The 21,265-nt window shown below is 41.8% G+C and overlaps 1 long non-coding RNA gene across 1 annotated transcript; it reads left to right on the forward strand.

Moving 5' to 3' along the window:
- The first annotated feature begins 9,018 nt into the window (after window positions 1–9,018).
- Window positions 9,019–9,998, forward strand: LOC129017969 (uncharacterized). The gene is made up of 3 exons (XR_008495172.1): window positions 9,019–9,145; window positions 9,260–9,536; window positions 9,632–9,998. It is a non-coding gene; the product is annotated as an uncharacterized LOC129017969 (long non-coding RNA).
- The last annotated feature ends 11,267 nt before the right edge of the window (window positions 9,999–21,265 follow it).

The following is a 21,265-nucleotide window of genomic DNA, read 5'->3' on the forward strand; positions in this document are numbered from 1 at the left end:
TTTCTACAGATCCTTGCATGTCTGCCACTACATCCCAGGTGCCCTCATTTACTGTCTTGTTTATTTCATCATCTCAAATTCTTCACAAGTTTGATTGTCTGTAATAACAAACACAAATTGAGACTGCCTCTTGGCTCACAATGATTCTCGCAGTGGTGATCATTCTTCCACCATAGCCTCCCTTCTTATAAGATGTTCTGGCCGGGGGCGGTGGCTCACGCCTGTAATCCCAGCACTTTGGGAGGCTGAGGCGGGCGGATCACGAGGTCAGGAGATCGAGACCATCCTGGCTAACACAGTGAAACCCCATCTCTACTAAAAGTACAAAAAATTAGCTGGGTGTGGTGGCGGGCGCCTGTACTCCGAGCTACTCGGTAGGCTGAGGCAGGAGAATGGTGTGAACCCAGGAGGCGGAGTTCGCAGTGAGCTGAAATCGTGCCACTGCACTCCAGCCTGGGTGACAGAGCAAGACTCTGTCTCAAAAAAAAAAAAAAAAAAAATGTTCTGACCCCTGGCCACAAGCGGTAAACAAATGACCCAATCAGAGTTATTCACAGTGCCTCACCACCATCCCCTGCCATGGCTCAAGGCATGAATGTGTGATTTAAGCCTGGCCAATCAGTGCACTTTCTAGGAAGTTTTTTCTAGTTAAATTGGAAGAGGTATCTGGGTGCAGTGGCATGTGCCTGCAGTTCCAGCTACTCTGGAGGCTGAAGTGGGAAGATTCCTGGAGCCTAGGAGTTTCAGGCCAGCCTGGGCAATATTGTAAGACCCATCTCTAAAAAAAAAATGAGAGAAGCCTTTTCCCTTCTCCAGACATGGAGATGTTGCCCTGCTGGAGGCCATATTATCAACCATGCAGTTGTGCTGCACTGTGACGATGTAACCACAGGAACACGGAAGCAGAGAAGGAAAACCAACAGTTTCCCGATGGTGTCTAACTCCCTCGTTACAGAGGTTACTACCCTACCTCTGGGTTTGTTCATGTGAAACCACTTAATTTCTCTTCCTTCTTTAAACTGATTTTAATTCTGACAAGATCCGACTTTTCATTGAATAGCAAAGGAATAAATTGAAGAGAAAGGGGAAAGAAACAGCTGTATAGGAAGGGGCATCCTGATGGTGGAAATGATGGTTGATAATCCCACACCGAGAGAGAGAACTGGTGAGGCAAGGAGCGGGCAGAGCATGCACTTCCACAGCACGGGGCAGGATGTGTATAACTCTGACCCTGAATCTGTGCCAAAAGTTCAATAGACTCTGTGTAAGTGAGGGATAAAATAATAGATATTTTAGAGATAGTTTAATCCAAATGGTGAATTCTTTTTAGAGCTCGGGTGTTTGAAGGACTGGATTTGGTTGTTAAGATCTACATGCTGAATTCCAGATAAATAAAGCACTTTAAAAAGGATTTTTACCATATCAAATTCAGAATTTTTCCCAACACTCTAAAATTATTTTCTCTTACAGACTCTATTTTCTATTCCAAATGCAAACACTTGTATAAACATGGATTTCCTTTCATTTCTTTTCCATTTTCTTTTTCTTGCTGTTTGATTCATTCCCCTTTCCATCATTTGGGCCTGTTTGTCCGCAACTTGCTCTACCTTCAGCACTGGCCATATCCCAGTCCTCAGAATTGAGGCATTTTTGTTGTTGTTTGTGTTTTTTGTTTTTTGTTTTTTAAATTCTTTTTTCTTTTTTCTTTTTAATTATACTTTAAGTTTTAGGGTACCAAAGGTGCATTCATTCAAAATGCAGGGCCTCTACCTCCTGGTAGTTTATCTCCTGTGCTAGCCCTACGGCCCTACGGTCATGACCCCAGCTTGCAGCCCAGGAAGTGGTAAGGCAGATCCATGAGTTAACAGACTCTCCTGAGTCATGGTTCTAACCAATACTCGTCCTCCTAGGACAGAGGCTCTGCTCAGCTCCTGCCCATCCCCCAAATACGTACCTTTGGTAAATTCCACTTCAGCAGCTGAACTCCTGTGCCAACTCTATAGCTCTCCAATTATTGCCTTCCCCTGCTGGGTGCCCCTGCATATCCAGCAGGAGAGCCTCAAAGTGGGGCTTAGCCCACGAAAGTTCTTGGTTTGGGCCAGCAAAGAATTCAAAGGCAAGCCAGTGGTAGGGTGGAAGAAAACAGCTTTATTGAAGAGGCAGTGTTACAGCTCCAGCAGTGATACAGCTCTGTGACTGCTCCTGCAGAGCAGGACTACTCCATAAGGTAATGTGCTGGGAGGAGCAGCTCAGGGCAGTTCCCAGTCATATTTATACCCACTTTTAATTACATGTATATTACGGGGTGGTTATGCAGAAGGATGATTGCCATGGAAACGGGCGGTAACTCCAGGTGTTGCCATGGCAATGGTAAACGGATGTGGCACATTGGTGGGCATCTCTTATGGAAAGCTGCTTCCACTCCATTTCTGTCTTAGCTAGTCCTCAATTTGGTCTGGTGTCTGAGTCCCACCTCGAGTCCAGTCCCACCCCTTACCTCACCACCTCCTGCCAAATCACCTGGGTACAACCTGTTTGAGTCCAGTTATTCCTGTCATCTCCCACTAGGTCATATGGACCCCTGCTTACTCGCTCGGAGTGTCTTTCTCCTGTTACCCGCTACTCTCCACCCTCTGCTAACTCCCATTAGGGCCCATCTGGGCCTATCGTGCAGCTGCTGCTGCAGGTAACATTTCTCTTTCTCCAAGTTTTTCTAACTGTGTGTGCATTTCTACCATCCCACTGACCCCCAAATAGCCATGTCCCACAGGTATTTCTAATCGAGAATCCAGCTTTTTGTCTCCTTTGATGTTGAATATTATATCTGCTCCTTTTATTAGTATAGTTTCCTAAGTATATGATTTCCATACCTTTTGGCATGTGAATCTCCAGGATTTTTTTTTCTAATTCTTCTAAGCTTTATATTGAATTTTACCAATGACTTGTAATTTTTTTTTTCTTGGACGGAGTCTTGCTCTGTCGCCCAGGCTGGAGTGCAGTGGCCATGATCTTGGCTCACTGCAAGCTCCACCTCCCAGGTTCACGCCATTACGCCATTCTCCCTCCTCAGCCTCCCGAGTAGCTAGGATTACAGGCACATGCTACGACGCCTGGCTAATTTTGTTTTTGTATTTTTAGTAGAGACAGGGTTCCACTGTGTTAGCCAGGATGGTCTCGATCTCCTGACCTCGTGATCCGCCTGCCTCGGCCTCCCAAAGTGCTGGGATTACAGGCGTGAGCCACTGCACCCAGCCATGACTTATAATTTATATTGTATTATATCTATGTCGCCACCCCTTTAAGATCTTTGCATAGTTCTGCCATTCCACTTCTATCGTATACTTGTGTTTTTGTGTAATATTTGCATATAATTTTCTTCTTTTTCCCTTTTGAATGTTCTCACTTTTTCAACATTCTGCCATCCTTGCCAAATTATGCATGTTGTAATTCTATTTCTTTCACAAAGAGGGATTCCTACCGTTCAGTGTTTTATCTTAGGTATAATAAAATGTAAATTTTTTGAGAATTTAAAAAATTAACTGAGCACCTGTCCTTTTCTTGCTAGTTAAACCATAATTTAATCAATTGAAAATAATTATACATTTATTATTTATAGCTTGCTCTTACTCTAGTTTTCCAGTGGTAGGGATGTGAACTGTCTTTGGGCTACATTATTATTACTATTTCATAAAATATTAAACATAGTCTTCATCAGTGAGACCTCCTAACTGACATACAGAAAGCAGCAGAATTGTTTGACTCAACTTGTCTGGTATTTTCGAAATCTTTCACATAATAATTCGTCCTCCTTTTATTTTAATTTTCCATTATTTTCCCGTACCTACAATAATTAATATCTATCCATATATCAGATACTGCTGGCTCCCGAGTTTCCTTCCTGCTCCAGCCATTGGACCCTGTGTGTGATCCCTCTTTGCTTTGAGTCACCTGCTCTCAGCTTCACTGCTCAGTGCAGCAGAGGCTCCTATGAACAGTCCCTGGGGGGGCTTCACCTCACTTTCCAGTAACAGTCTCGCCTGGAGCACACAGTGCAATTTATTTTCCTTTCTAGATACATTTTTGTATTGTGTGAATACAGAAGAAAAAAATGAAAACTGAACAGTAATAGAAAAATGGTCAAAGAACATGAATAGGTAATTGACAAAAGAAATTCCCATGGACAGTAAACATATGAAAAATGGTCAACATCAGATAAAAAATGAAAATTAAAATCATGAGATGCCCCTTTCATCTAAAAGATTGGCAAGATTAAATACATTCTCAATGTCAGAATTTAGAAAACTTTCTAAAACGTTGCATTCACATTGCTGGAAAAGAAGATGAATTGCAATACTCTAAAAGCTAGCTCAGCAAAATGTATCAAATGCCTTAGGTTACAAGTAACATTTATGCATACGTTTCTAGAAATTTAACTTCTTGATTAGAAGGAATAAAGAGTAACAGTAAACTTTTATCCATATGCATAATTATAACAACATTATTTAGAATAGTATAAAAAAGGAAACAATCGGAATGTCCATCAATTAAGGATTGCTTGTATCAGTTTTCTTCTGTCTATAATGGAAGCCACGAGGCCATTAGAAATCACACAGTATAAGAATATGAAGAAAAATCTTACAGTACGTTGCTAAGAGAATAAATCAAGTGTGAAAATAATATGGACGGCTTAAATCAAATTATTATAAATTATTTTTGAGAGTTGTCTAGATGCATAGGACAAAATACCGAAAGATGACAAAATGAAAAGTTATTGGAGGCTATTTCTGGGGGTTCTGATGTGGAGACTTTTTCTCTCTTGTGCTTTTCTTTGTTCTCCAAATTGTTTATGATTTTAAAAAACTTAACTTTTTAAAAAGAGTCAATCTTTGGAAACACTGAAAGTGTCCCATAATTCAACGTCAGCACCTATCTGTTTCCTGTTTCCTCTAATTCAACTTATTTCCCCTGAACCGTAATGCTATGGGGTGGGGTGGGGGGGAAACGCCATCTACTACTTTTTTTCTCTGTTGTTTTGTTGTTAATGCTCCTTCAGTATTGCTCTTTGTTCATTGAAATATCAAACAGTGGTTGAAATACATCCAGCATCTTGCCAGTTACTAGAACCAAGAATGAGAGCAAACAATCACATGGTGTTTCCCGAGTTCCAGGAACTGTTCTAATAATGCACGTGTGTGTGTGTGTGCCTGCGTGTGTGTGTATTTAAATTCTCACACAACAGCTCCATGAAATAGATCATAATATCATGCCCCTTTTATGAATGAAGAAACTGAGAAGCTAAGTGACCCACCCAAAGTCACACAGCAAGTGCGTGTCCAAGCCTGGATTCAAGCACAGTCAGTGTGCCCCAGAAGCTGTGCCCATCATCACCATGAGATGCCAATTCTACAAGGATACAAGATGCACACAGTATGGCTCTTATGTTTTCCACTCTTTGCCATTGTGCTATTTCAACCGAGGTCTGGGTTAAGTAAGAATTTTTGGCTGACTTTGATCCTTAACCGCCATTTATAATATTACTTCTATAGAAAGAAATCACTACACATTCTAAACAACTGACCTTCAAATGAAATTTCTCAAAGTCTGTTTATAAGTTGGTGTCTGCCTGTTTATCTCCCAAGGAGATTATTGCCAAGGGAAAGACATGTGTTTCCATCCAAAAGAAATGTCTGAAAATTATTTGGCCTCTGGATCAACTCAGGCCATCCATCTTTAGCCAGGAGTTTACTCTGAGGACTCTTCATCAAGTGCTTAAACCATGAATAAAGACTCTTCGGAATGCTAACATCAAGTCACAGACGTGGTTTTGGAAGCCCTAGAATTTTCAAATGGGCACACACATACTCCTGGGAAAACAGTCTTTCTTGGCCACTTGGCACTCTTGAAGAGAAGGCAGAAAAGCATGAAAGCCGAGCATTTCCTGATCCTTTCAGAAGTACATGAATGTTCGATGAAGATGAAATATTCCAGAAGAGAGAAAAGGCTGAAGGGCAGGAGAGATTTAAGCTGGCATAATTTTCATTGTTCCTAAATATATTCTAATATATGCTTGGATTTGCCTGCTAGAAGTAGACCACATAATCAACAGGTTGCAAAAAAATTGCTTACTGAGCTATTTCAATCTAATTTCGAATAGCAATAGACAGAGTACAATTTTGCTCCATTTCCCTTTCTAAAAGGTAAAGCTGTCAGAGTTTATGTAAAAGCAATACAGCAATATCATACTGTATCCTTAGAAAAATGCATATTTGTACACATTTTCTCCTTCATCGGTAAGAGAAAATGGGGAGACTCAGAGGTAACAGGAGAAATCTCCCTAGCTGAGAATTAAATCAGGAAAAACTAAAGATACAGTTTAAAAGCTTTTTATACAAACCATCTCATTGGGAAAACCAAAACAAGCAACCATTCCCAAATTGCAAGGACATGAACCATGTTGTCACAAACTGGAAATTGTACAAGATTAGGAAATAACAAAATCTAATCTTCTCATGGAAAAAGAAATCATAGTCATCTGAAGTTCCACAAAGAACGCTGTCCAGCTTTATTACTCTAAGGAAAAAATCTGAATAGAAAGTAGTGACATTTTCTGGTCATGGCGATAAAGCTCCTTCTTTACATGTGGTATACATTCAGTGAGTGTTTGAAAACAGATCCTATTATAGGCACATAATTTTGATACATGTGTTTATCACTGATTTAGTTTTTACAAATAGCAGACTTGTATTACATCTGGTTCTCAAAGTTGAGAGATTCATAAATAATCTGCATATTGCGTTGTTGGTTCCTTTTGTTCTGTTTGATGAAAAGAAAGTGTGTTTTTAGAAGGAGAAAAAGACTTTTTAATCATTCATCAGCTCTGTTAACTCTAAATTCATCACTCTAAATCCTAGAATGTGGGCTTAGATTTCCTGAAGACTTTAATGGCATAATATTTTACAATTATTCTTCACTAGGGTTTCATTTTATTGTGTTGACATTTTTTTTCTTTCCATGTTTAAGTCCAAAGATACTGATAACAGACTAGAACTATAGGACTATACTTTCCAAGGTAATAGCCCCTGGACATATATGGCTATTAAGCCCCAGAAATGTGGCTGGTCTGAATTCAAATACACTAGGAGAATAAAATACACTCTGGATTTGAAGACTTAGTACAAAAAAAGAAGAATGCAAATCATCAACATCATAACTTTTATATCATTGACATGTTGAAATGATACTCTTTTGGATATACTGTAACATAGAAAATATATTTTTAAAATTCATGTTATCCATTCTCTTTTCTCGGTCCTGTCCCCTGCCCCAGCAGGCTGACCTCTGAGGACTGAGTCCCCCAGCCTTCCTTGATGGCAGGTTCCTGGTTGAGTTCAGCCAATGGGTGGCCCTGGCAGAAGATCTGAGTGTGAGAAAAAGGAGCAGGCAAGACAAGCCTTTACTCTTCTCCCCTCCCTACCTTAGGTCCTCGTATCTTAGAGAATCTGGGCGTCACGGTGACAACAGCTCTAACTTGGTGGCTCCTCCTCTGGGACTCCACCTTCCCTGGGCTCTGAAAACACAGTGGCCTGCTTCATCACTTAGGGAAGTAGCACTTCCCACTGTTACTATTCTCTGGGTGCCTTGTCACCCTTGCTTGGTTTCCTTAACCCTGCCACTCTTTAGTTCATCCCTGTATTAAAACCTATTAATGCATTAGGCTTTTATGCATTAATAGGTGCATTTGAAGCACCTGGGGTGAATTCTGCCCCCTGCTGGGACCCTGCCTGATACATAAACCCATTCTTTTCTCCTATATAACAGTAGAAAAAGCCAAGATCCAAGACCCACGGACAAGATATCTTAGATTATGTTAGAATGAGTTTAATGCATTGAAATCAACATATGTACTCTTTTTCTTAGTGATCTAGGAGCTCCTTGGTGACACAATAAAGCCAATAAGATTTAAACCCTGCCCATAGTGGCCAAGCCACCATCTCACTTCAAGAATGTGAGCAAATGCGGAAAGTCTACAGAAAACAAAACTGTGCAGCTGAAATAGTAAGTGCCCACAGAGCTACAAACACAGTGTTTGAGAGTTAGGGGAAGAAGAAGAAATGTATGGATGTGGTCTGCATTTCCCACTCAGTCTTGCAATCATTTTTCTAGCAAACAGCAGGGAATGTGAACATTGGCTGGAGCGTAAAAATCTGGGTATCACTCAAGGTGTTGCAGATCTGTAGTCCTGGCTACTCAGAAGGCTGAGGGGAGAGGACACCCTGAGTCCAGGAGTGCAAGGTTGCAGTGAGCAGTGATTGCACCACCGCACTCCAGCCTAGGTGACAGAGTGAGACTTCATTTCTAAAAACAAACAAACAAAACAAAACAAAAGACTGGCTAAGGCAGTAGCAGGTGGTCATAATAATAAGTGTAGCTAATGACTATCTAGTAGCTCCTATTTGCCTAACATTCTGCTAAATACTTTACACAACTATTGCTATCACTTCTGAACAGTACTTGTCATTTTCCAGGTACTTTTTATAATAACCACTTTACCTCTATAAGTTATAATAACCACTTCATATATATATATATATATATAACCACTTTAACTCTGTAAGTTATAAGTAAATTATTATATATATATATAAAACCACTTTAACTCTATAAGTTATAAGTAACTCATATAATCCTCATAACAACCTTAGAGAAAAATACTATGGTAGTCTCCATTTTACAGATGCAAAACCTGGGGTGCAGACTTTAATCAACTTGCCCAAGGTCCCACAGACAATAACTGCTGGAACTGGAGTATGAGTGAGGCAACCCAGCCCCAGAGACTTCATTCATGGCCATTATGCCCTACACCTTCTCATAGGCTGAGTTAATCTTCACAACACCCCCATGAAGCTCTGAGGAGAGCAGAGGTTCAGAATTGCTGCCCAAACTCACCCAAGATCATGAGACTAGTCCCCAGGACACTATACTGCCTCCCAAATAGACGTCTCCCAAATAGACGTGGAAAATGAACTGGGGCCAAACTGTAGAGAGCTTGGATGAGTACCTTAGTGCAAAGATGAATACTTTAGTCAATCTGTCCTTACTCCTTAACTTCGCTCCTCTTCGTTGTCCCCAATGCTTTGTGCTCTGGGTAAGCCACCCAATCATTATCTTTGACTCCTTTTCCACATCTCACTCCATTATCTGCCTTCCTCTCTCCAATAGTTTACCTTCCATCCTCATCTTCCTGCATTAACTTCAACAGTACCAGACATTTCACAATTGGCCAACTGTTATCCACTTTCTCCATCCCTACCTTACATGTGGAAGAATGGAACTAACCCCAACAAGCTTCATCAGCCACCTTTGATTTCCCGAAGCCAATCAGCAGGGCTTATCTACCTATTCACAGGAATTGGTTCAGGGACAGACCTAGCAGACTGCTGGAGCCAGCTCCCAGGGGCTTCAGAGAGTCCACTGTGGGCCCCTCTACCGCACGCTGGGTCCAGGGACATCACATTGGTAGTTTGAAATCAGCCATGGTGAGAGAGTTTATGCCATAAAAATCAAATGCTGCATATTAGGGTTTTTTTTTTTCATTTTTACCTCTTTTCTTTTTCTTTTTTGAGAGGGAGAGACGGGGAGAGGAAATTGCTAGACATTCATTTATCTGTATACTACTTGGATGAACCACACCTAATTTAGGTCCATGAGAAGTGAGGAGATATTTAACCAGAGTTTGGAGAAACCATGGAAAAAGATTCTATTCTTTTGTGTAGGGAGAGTTATAAAGAAATTGGATCTAAGACTACTAAAGCCATTTTGGCCATCAAAGGACCTAACCAGAGGATAGAGTTGACACACAGAGAAAAGCTGCTCTGAAAGGATCAAAGAGGTCTGGAGTCAGAACGCTGATGGTGTGGACTTCTGAATCCACCCCCAAAGCCCGTATGCCTCTTCACTCTTCAGTTAAATGAGCCGATAAAGTCCCCGTTTTAAAACCAGTTTGAATTGAGATTTTTATGGCCATCAATTGAAAGATGTTGAGGGGATACACAGAGTTATGACTTATGAGTAAGGCCACCCCTATTGCACAAGCCCAGGGGCACCTTCCCTTTGAAGTCTTTGTAAAGAGGAATCCTTCCTTGGAGCCGGCAGGGCCCAGCCTGTGCAGCCACATGTGGCAAATGTAATGTTGTGCCTAAGAAACAGCCTATTCCCCTCGATCATTCAGCAGGAAGCCCATATTCCCTGCTAGTACCCCATTGACTCCTTTTATTTCACTGCCGATTTTCATTCATCTCTTCTTATTACCCTGCCGCATGTAAGACACCATTGCCCTATTTTTATTTTCTCACTTCTTCCAACAGCCAACTTTTACTGCTTTCTACCCTTATTCTCTGTCTTCTACAGCCTTTGGGAATTCCTAAAAAGAATAAACAGATTTTTTAAATCCAGGCCAGCTCCATCGATTAATCAAAGTTTTCCCATCAGTCTTGCAAGCGTTTATCCTGTTATTTTGCTTTCTGTTCAACCCATGTTGACCAAGCTGGCTCATTCATCATCCGCCAAATATGTCCAACAAGTATGTGTTTCAGCACCTTTGTGTGTGATGCTCTCCTTGCCTTGAATTCCAAGATCCTTTCATCTTCCCACATTGAAATCTCATTTCCAGCAATTCCCAATTCAAATCCCTCCCCCTTATGATTGTCTTACTCCAATATTATTATAAGAAACAGACCTTTTCAGCCAAAAAAGCTAAATGTGTTCAATAAAAAAAATACAGGGCTAACTCACAGAACCTAAGGCATAAAATGCAGCCAGATCTCATATGAAATTGGAGTAAGAGAAACCAGAAAATCAGGAATGGAAGTTACTCTGTCCATCTCTGGAGCACCCCATTCTCACTTGTCTGCCTCTCTATTCATATCTGTTTCGTTGTTGTTGCTCTCTTCATATCTGCTCTCTGGATTTTGCTTATATCAGGTGGTTTATTTGTTCCATCAATCCCAGAGTCCAGTGGAAACTGAGTAGGTTCTTACTATGTCTCAATTTCAAATGTCTTCAAGGAAAAGCTAATAGCCAAGCCAAGCCAATGGGTTGTTTTCTCCTGGGTCTGATGTCCACTCTGTGACAAGTCAACTGTGAAAGAAGGTACATGACTACATGGCACCTTTGACTGTTCCTTCCAGGGACGTGGAAAGATCAGACTCTCTAAAGAGGTGGTATAAGGGCATGGAAGAAGGGATTGGCATCCCTAATATGCTAATCATGCCTTACAGAGTGATTCCACATCCCCTACTTCTTACTACATTTATCTAATACTGTTGTAACTTAGATTCATGCCCTACTTTCCCCACTAAAGTACTAGGAACAGAAATTAGTTTGTCTGCATCTTATGGAAGGATCACTATTGTAGTTGGATTTTCCAGAAAGCACACTCCGAGATATAGGTTAGCATGCAGAATATTTATTAAAGAATATCTTTGGTATCAAGTTCTGTAGAAGGAAGGGGAAGAAAGCAGGAATGGTCAGAAGGAAACTGTGAGCAAATTCATGACAATGAAGTCCAAATCCAAAGACAGCCTCAGCCTACCCTATGGGGAGCTCTGGAGCAAACTTAGCATTGTCCTAGTAAGGCTGAGATCACTAGGCCTGTATTCTGCATCTACCAGTCACTGGATGTGAACTCTACCAGAGATGGGGGCATGTATTTGTGTGAGGGGTCCTTCTGCAGCTGAGGCAATCTGGAAGGGCTAACAGCTGGATGCTGGGTGCTGACAACAAGCTCAGCAGCTGCAGCAATAAGTATTTTAATGAAAGGGGATCTGGATGGCACACCACAATGATCACAAAGACGACTGCAGCCACCATTGTGCCTTACACAATGCACGTGCTTACACATCTGTTAGCTACTTCAAAGCAGCGGTGGGGGGGAGAATAAGAATAATTGTTAAATAAAAGATTAGAATTGATTTTTTTAAAATCTCAAGATTTGAGGCTAGCAATGTATACAAATTCCACATCTGCCTCTTACTTTGACTTTAAACAAGTTACCAAGCTTCTCTGTAACTTCCCTTCACTCCCCTGAGATGATAGCAAATATGCTCCATGCATGTCTGTCCCTAATATTTGTTACCCAGAGAAGGAATACAAATGAGGTTCCCACCCCACGTTAGCCTGTAGCTCCTCAACCCACATGCCCAAGTCCTGTTCACACTCTCCCCAGCACTCCTCTTAACAGCAGCCCCTTGGATCACTCTCTGCTAAACAGACCTGGAAAAGAGGCCCTCGCAGTCTTTGGAAATGGAGTTGAGGCCACTTGCTTAGGGAACCTAATACCCCAGTGCCTGAAGTGGAGTCTAGAAAGAGCAGCACAGCTCTGAGTGGGACTCCCCTGGGCCCCAATTTCCTCACTTCACAAGGAGAAGACTGGGATGCTGAAGTTAAAATAGGTCCCCCAGGCTAGGCGCGGTGGCTCACGCCTGTAATCCCAGCTTTTGGGAGGCCAAGGCGGGCAAATCACCTGAGGTCAGGAGTTCGAGACCAGCCTGGCCAACATGGTGAAACCTCGTCTCTATTAAAAATACAAAAATTAGCATGGCGCCTGTAGTCCCAGCTATTCGGGAGGCTGAGGCAGGAGAATGGAGTGAACCAGGGAGGTGGCGTCTGCAGTGAGCCGAGATCACGCCACTGCACTCCAGCCTGGGAGACAGAGCAAGACTCTGACTCAAAAAAAAAAAAAAGTTCTTTCCTCTCTTTCTCATCCTCAAGAGCATTAGGTTGGGCACAGTGGCTAACGCCTGTAATCCCCATCACTTTGGGAGGCCGATGTGGCTGAATCACGAGGTCAGGAGTTCAAGACCCGCCTGACCAACATGGTGAAATCCCTTCTCTACTACAAATACAAAAATTAGCCAGGGGTGGTGGCGAGTACCTGTAATCCCAACTACTCAAGAGGCTGAGGCAGGAGAATTGCTTGAACCGGGAGACGAGGCGGAGGTTGCAGTGGGCCGAGATCGCGACATTGCACTCCAGCCCTGGGCGACAGAATAAGACTATGTCTCAAAAAAAAAAAAAGAAAGAAAGAAAATATTCATTTACCTCTGTTTCTATGCCTTTTTCTGTAAGTATATTTATCCTGGTTGATGTTTACTGATTTTTTGAGTCTGTAAATTTATGTCTTTTAACCAATTTGGGAAATTATCAACCATTAGTTTTTGTTTTATGTTTTTTTTTTTTTTTTGAGACGGAGTCTCACTCTGTCGCCCAGGCTGGAGTGCAGTGGCGCAATCTCGGTTCACTGCAAGCTCCGCCTCCCGGCTTCACGCCATTCTCTTGCCTCAGCCTCCCAAGTAGATGGGACTGCAGGCACCCACCACAGCGCTCGGCTAATTTTTTTGTATTTTTAGTAGAGACGGGGTTTCACCGTGTTAGCCAGGATGGTCTCGATCTCCTGACCTGGTGATCTGCCTGCTTCAGCCTTCCAAAGTACCAGGATTACAGGCATGAGCCACTGCGCCTGGCCTAGTTTTTTAAATATTTTTTTCCTGCCCCATTATCTCCCTCCTCTCTTCTTCCGGGATTCCAGTCACGTGTAGGTTAAACCTTATGATATTGTCCGTGGGTCACTGAGCCAACATTTTTATTTTTTAATCTTTTTCTCCTTTTAGTTTTCAGACTGAAATTTCTATTAATGTATCTTTAGAGTCACTGACACTTTCCTCGTTCACTTACATTAAGCCCATCCAGTGATTTTTTTTTTTAATTTCAGGTATTGTATTTCTGATTCTAGAATTTAACTTGTGGTTTTTATTAATAGTTTCTATTTGTCTGCTGCGATTTCCTTTCTGTTTATTGATTATTTGTATATCAGCATTGAGCATAGCTATAACTGCTTTAAAATCCTCATCTGCGAATCCCACCTTCTGAGTTCTCTTAAGGTTGGGCTCATTGCTGTGTTTTCTCTTAACAATAGATTAAATTTTCTTGTTTCTTTATGTATTGAGTAATTTGTAATTATATCCTGGATGTTGTGAATTTTATGTTGTGGTGACTCTGGAGTGTTATATTATTCCAAAGTGTGTAAATTGTCCATTTCAACAGGCAGTATACTTGGTTGCTCAAGTTGCAAATTATGTCTCTTGGGTAGCATCTCAAATCTCAGTTCAGTTCTTTAATACTTAAGCAGCATTGAGTCAGTCTTACATATCTAGTTGGGGGGGTTAGCCAGAGATATGGGCAGAGTTTATGTGTAAAATTTGGACTTCTTCTCTCTGGCTCTCTCTTTTCTTGAATTCCGTGTGCCACCCCTCCTCCTTTCTAGTGGCAGTAGTTGTCACAAATTCTGTTCTCTGGTTTTTGAGGCCAGAGAAACTACGGGTTTTCTCTTGGAATTTCGTCAACCTGCATGACACTGATCTAGCCTACTCACAAGCTAGAAACCTTGCAAACTCACTGGCTGCCATTTCCTTCCTCCAAGTGCCAACTCCCCTTCAGAATCAGCTATTTTGGCAGTTACTTCAGTGAACCGCTTTCTGTAATTTTTCTAAAAGCTATAGTGAAGATGTTCAGGAGGATCAGTCCAGTGGGAGTTTACGGAGCCATACCAGAAATGACGCCATCTTCTACAGCTACTTTAACAAGAAAAGAGGACTCACCTCATTTCCTTTTCCCTAGTCTTTCTTTCTCCATTTTTTTTTCTCCTGAAGTTGTGTCTCCCTCCCTATGGAAGTCTGCAGCCTTTTTAGGTGAATCCTTCCCCAATTTCAACAAGAGTACCTGTTGAACTCAGGTATATATACTTCCTGATATTAGATCCCCCAAGGCACACAATCCTGGTTGGCCACTGCTCTTTTTGTCTCTTTTTACCTAGCTAGGTGATAAGATTTTTATCTCCTCTACTTCCTTCTCTATATATGCCTCCCGGAGCTGTTACACAAACTTCTGTGATCTCTGAACCTTCTCACCAAAGTGGTTAGTGCACCAGTTTTTGTTCCCTAACACTAATGAGAAAAAACAGTTTTTCTAGATAAGTACACGTAGGGTAGACATAGGATATATTCTTTTCTGAATTTATCTTTCCACCAGTAATCTAAGAATAGCGTTGAGGTTATGACTTCTATTTCATTTCAAACACTCAAGAGGAGTTTATGAAGCTCCTTCCTTTCTAGGTCATCCATGACGACCCAGTACATTTATTCTGCAGGAATTCACATCTGCAGAAGCCTGGCAGTCATCTTCCATCTGTAAGTTTTAGAAAACAATTCTTTTTTTCTTAGTCTCAATGCCTATAAAATGATTCTTCATTAGTTATCACATTTGGCTGCCACTTCTCACTCAGGGACTCCCAGCTGCGTCACTGGGGAAAAAGAAACTACTCTGTATATTCGAACAGTAGGAATTCAATCAAGGGATTTGTCATAGAGGTAGTGGAAGACCTGAGATACAACTGCAGGAAGCCACTGCAACCTCTGTGTCTGGAAGGACAAAGAAGGTGGTATTACTGAAGCTCAGGTCCTGCAGAAACTGGAACAAAGCTGGACCGTGAAGGAAAAGACAGACGCACTGCCTGTGGAGCTGCAAAGACGGAAAAATACTCTGGATTCTACCTGCTTGCCACCCTCCAATCTCTCTTCAACATCTCTCATTAAATATAGCTGCAATACAGAGCAGAGCAAGGGAAGTGTCAAAAAAATGATTTGAAAGCAAATATTAAGATAAATGACCAGCATAAGAAGTATAACAAATGTCATAGGAAATTTGAATTTACTTAAGCTGAAAGATCTTAACATGAATCTAAAGTCAAACTGTAGGCCACTCGTGGTGACTTACACCCATACCCCCAGCACTCTGAGAGTCCAACGCGATAGGATCACATGAGACCAGGAGTTTGAGACCAGCCTTGGCAACATAGCAGGACCTTATCTTTAAAGATAAAAAATAAATAATAATAAAAATAAATAAAATCAAACTGTAGTTTCTTTAGTTGGGGTGGTTATGGAGGGACAATCTACGGCTAATTTTGGACTATTTTAGTCTCTCCTTGCTCCTAACAGAAAACCAGGATGTAGTTCCTCCAGCATTCTCTTGGTTGAGATAATCACTTCCATACTTTTTCAAAAACCTCTCAAGTTATCTTCACCTACAGGTGCTATGAAAGAAGAGCCCTCCCTTTCTCTCTTGCTCAGACACCCAGAAAACTGAGCTGTAGGATGCTTGCATTCCCCCTCCTCTGGCTCAGAATGATTGCATTTGGTTCAGTCACAGAATCAGAATTCCGGTTTCTACGCATTGAAAGCACAGGAGGAGTGCACATCCCATTTCTACATGTCCGTCCTTCCCTGTGGCCCCCGTGTAAATATGTAGACTTACAAATCCTTAGGGCTGGCAGGGAGTTGAGGTCCTGCTGGAGTGATGGAAAGGGTTGGACTGCACCCCATTCAGTAAGGATATTTGGGAACTCGAAGCTCCTTTAGACTTCTCTCTGAATCAGGAGATCAGATTACCCTGCCTGCCTCAGTTGGGGGAACACAAGAAACCACTAATCCCATCATACAAAGGGTTACTTGGTACACATGGGCTACAAGGAAATACCCAGCCAGGATCTTCTTGCGAAGACCAGAAGATATTCAGAACAAAGATTTCAGCGTTGGCAAAGGGCAGTCTTTAGTGAAATCGGGAAACCCTGATCCTCTGGGAGGACAGAGAGTCACACCTGGGAGTACCCTGCAGGGGGTCGGGCACACAGCACCACACAGGCAGCCTGAGTCTCCTGTGTCCCGTGTGCCCTTGCCATGTGTGTGAAATGGCTGAACATTTCTGCCTGTCCTGCCTCGTGGGATTGGAATAGGTTTACGACAGAAGTGAATGTGGAAGCAATTTGTGAATTCAAAAGAATTGTATGAATGCCAGCACTATTAGTTCCTCGTTTACTCTTCATTAAGGAGCATGAGTCATTATTGAGACATTCCTTTTTCAGCAACTCTAAGTCACTGGTGCTCTTTTTTTGTGTGCTCTTATCTCATTGGAAAATAAGAGTAAGTCCACTTACTTACTGGTGTGAACATACTCTCCATGAACAGTCCCCTAAATATTTTGAAAACTGATGTCAAGTCAACCTTTAAGGACTTCTCTATAAACCTTTGGAAGACTAGCATAATCTTGTGGTCATTGTGCCATTTGATCTGAAAGAAGGAAGAAAAGAAGGAAGGAGAGAAAGAGATAGAGGGGGAGGGAGGGAAGAAAGGAAGACAGGGAGGGTGGAAGGAATAGAAGGAGGAAAGAAGGAAAGAAGAAAAAAATTTCAATATACCCTTTGTATGTTATCTTTGATTTCCAAGTTGATAATTAAATAGATTTAAAATTTGGATTCTATCTATAGAAAAATAGGATTCTTCCTCCTTCAAAAAGCTGTATTGTCCTCCTCCACAAAATAACTGAGATCACCTTCCGAGGACTGCATTCTTCGGGTGAGTTCAAGGATACTAACAGGGTCCCTGCCAGGACAGGGCCAGTACCATGCCCTGTGGATATGTGATGACATGAGTCAATTTGACTTACACATTCCTGAGTTTGTCATCTCAGCAGCTCCCAGGGAAAGCACCTGGAATTAAATTTCCATGAATCCACCAGAATGGCAGAGATATCAGGAAGTAGGTTGACTGCTTTGTCAGCGCCTACATATGAAGACGGTATCCACTCTGTTCCCATATCTACCCTGCCACACATCCACAGACTTCTCTAGGCATCACACCCCTTCCTGAGATCTCATTATCTGAGGGGTTTAGACCCTGCAAACAGGCTACTAGCCATGAACCCACTTAACAGAGACTAAACTCACGTAGTCAATAGAAAAATAAAGTTATTAATTTTATTGTATATTTAACAATTTAGTTTAAAATTACAATGATTTAATTATTAGAACAAAGAATAAATCAAGTTTTGATTTGTAGGTTTGGGGGGTATAATTTCCCCTTAAAATGCTGAAAGGTAGTGTGCCAAGACTTCCTCACCCAATGCTTAACTTTTGCACGTGATTTTTAAAAGAGTTGTTCATTTTTTTTTTTTTTGCAAACATATTCAAGGGCTTCATCAATGTTCTCTATGGCCTGCCTTTTCAAATGGATTCATATTTCAATCATTCTCTTATGAAGACCTTCCATGATATTATCCTTGCCTGTTTTCATTTCTTCGGTTGTTAACTGGTTTAAATATTTTAGATCCTCACGTATCAGTGGCTTTGCTTGATTCTGGGAGTTCTCCATTGACTTGATAAAGTCCTGGATATTTTGCAAATTTTGCAACTTTGCTTCAAAACACATTTGTAGTGTATATGACTGCATTAGCCATTTCATGCATGTATTAACCATGCAAGAAATCAATTTCCAATAAGTAGGGCAACAGATCCATTCCTAAAGTTAAACAGGGAGGGGTGTTGAAATAGGGACTCATTTCATGCATGTTAATACACTGGTGGATATTCTTGTAATACACTTTGTTTCCCTATGCACCTTCAACATGTAGGAACTTGAATAAGATAGCCACAGACAATGAGCACCTTTGGACATTAGATGCCACCTTTACGTGGATAAAGTGGCTGTTGAACCAGGACGCCCATTCTGGCCCAACAGACTAGAAAGGGAACCTTCTAGGGTTAGTTCTCTGCAGCTGCCTTATGGTTTGGGCTAGGAGGAGATATGGATAGGAGCTAAAAGAGAGGGATTTTTAAAAGCAAACAAAGCAAAACACTTTATCAGGTAAAGAAAAGGCATCCACATTTCCTACTTGCACCACAAGTAGTACTAGCGAGTCCCACTTAAGATAAACGATGGCCTTGCTTCCAGCAGCCAGTTGTCCCTTGTTTCTAATGAACGTGTCACACAAAGAAAAGACACGATCACAGCCAACACTTGCTTCTGCAAACTGGCAATGTCTGCAGCTAAATTCGAATTAAAAAAAAATTAGAAGAGTATTGAGAAAAGTAAAGAAAAAAGAAATTGCATTTAGATTTCAACCTCTCATCAAGTCCATACTTCTGTCTGATGTTGCAATGAATTAGCTCTCTGGGGGATCCCGGGAAAGCCCACCGCCTCCAAATGCAGACACAAAGGAGAAGGTAGTTGCTGATTTCCATTCAAACAGGAAAGTCAACAATTCCTTTTTTTTTTTTTTTTTTTGAGACGGGGTGTTGCTCTGTCGCCCAGGCCGGAGTGCAGTGGTGTGATCTTGGCTCACTGCAAGCTCCACCTCCTGGGTTCACGCCATTCTCCTGCCTCAGCCTCGCAAGAAGCTGGGACTACAGGCACCCGCCACCACGCCCAGCTAATTTTGTTTTTGTATTTTTAGTAGAGATGGGGTTTCACCGTGTTAGCCAGGATGGTCTCAATCTCCTGACCTCGTGATCCACCCGCCTCGGTCTCCCAAAGTGCTGGGATTACAGGCATGAGCCACCGATCCAGCAACAATTCCTTTTTAAGTGAGCAAACTAAAAAGCAAGTTTACAGGAGACAGGGTGAACGCCTCTCCTTACCTTACCCCCACCCACCATGCCAACCTATGACTTGTCCCAGTTGAATGAAGTCATTTTCCATTTTTGTGTTAATAAGCAAAGTCTGGGAGCTTACCCATGCCTGGATTGCCATGCCATGTGAGTCCACTGCATAAGTGTCGGGGTCTGAGTTAAATTCTTGGCTCTTCCGTTACTGCCTATTTGATCTTAGGTAAGCTGCCAGCCTCTCTGGGCCTCAGTTTGCTCATGCTGAAAATGCAAACACTATCAGTACTTTCCTTACAGAGTAGTTATAGGAAGCAAATGAACTAATACATGCAAAGTGTATAATGCTCTTTCTGGCACAAGGCAAGTGCTCAATGAGTGATAGTTATTATGACTAGATAATATGTGGAAAAATACAATATGGAATATATAAGATACCAGAGAGTTAAAAAAACATTGAGAGCATATCATTTCGGACCTCAGTTTTCTTAAGTGTGAAATAGGGGTGAAAATACCTATTCCAAAGGTGATTTTGATGTTGAAATATTAAATGGGGACAGTCTTTCACTAAATGCTTCGAAGTTATGGCCCTTATTTTTATTGCATTAACTGGCTCTGGAGCATAAAATTGTGAACTTGGTTGTTTTCTCTGCTGTTTCTCACCATCCCGAGTCCCACCAGCTAGGGAGCTGGAATTCCTGGTGTTCTCACACCACTGTGTACAGTTGTGCAGTGCACAACCTCCATGGCAGTTCTACATTTTGTCTCAAACCTGGATCTGGGTCTTATTCAGCCCTTCTCCCTGCTCCATGTCCTGTGCCCTCAGGAGAGTAATCATGCTGGGCTGCTCCTCCAGGAGCCCCTGGAACTCCCCAGCACACGGGGTGGGCTCCTCACCAATGGGTTCCCCACCTTCCACGCAGGGAGCTCAGAAAAGCCTCAGCCCTGGACTGTGGGTGTGGGAGGGGGCAAGCTGGGGGTCCAGGGAGCTTTGGCCCCTGCTGAGTCTGAGTCATTCTCCCTTTCCCTCAATGGAAGAATGGTAAACATGTAAGAAAGAAAGGAACTCAACACCACCCGTGCTATTTGTCAAAACGGACAATGCTACTGTCTATGCAGTAGAAGGTTGTTGAATTGGGAGTCCAGGAGGCCTGAATTTTGGCTTTGGCTTAGCTTGGGCCAACACCATAACCTGGAGAAGGCACACAGAAAGACACCTCGCCTTCCTGTCCTCATCTGTGAGATGAACTTACCTCTGCATCCTGTGGAGTATTAGTGTGCCAGGGTACCATTCAGGGCTTCCACAGAGTGTTACTGTGGTATTCCTTGGAAAAGAATGTTGTGAGATGGGAAATGTAATTATTCCACATCAAACAAAATAAAACATCTTTCTTCACAGATGGATTTTTCAGAGGGAGGAAGGTTTATCATTGCCCAAACTTACTTTGCCACATTACCCTTTAAATTTTTTTAATGGAACATCTGTTAACATCTTGAAGATGTCCACTGAGAATAGCTTGGGCAATAATGAATTACACCTCTTTATAGTCCCTCTTGGTTTAAAATTACAGTGTCTCCTCAATATCAGAGAAATAAATTCAAAAAGAAAAACTAAAATATTATTTGGCCGAGTAATCATTGTATCAGTGAGAGTAACTGGTGAAACCTGCTTCAAACCTGTTGAATTAGCATGTGTTTATCATTCGTTGGGTCAAATTAACCTTTTTGTGTATAATTTTGTTAAGATATAATAGTTTTTACATTTATACAGCATTT

The sequence above is a fragment of the Pongo pygmaeus genome, chromosome 19, assembly GCF_028885625.2.
Source record: "Pongo pygmaeus isolate AG05252 chromosome 19, NHGRI_mPonPyg2-v2.0_pri, whole genome shotgun sequence".
Lineage (NCBI taxonomy): Eukaryota > Metazoa > Chordata > Mammalia > Primates > Hominidae > Pongo > Pongo pygmaeus.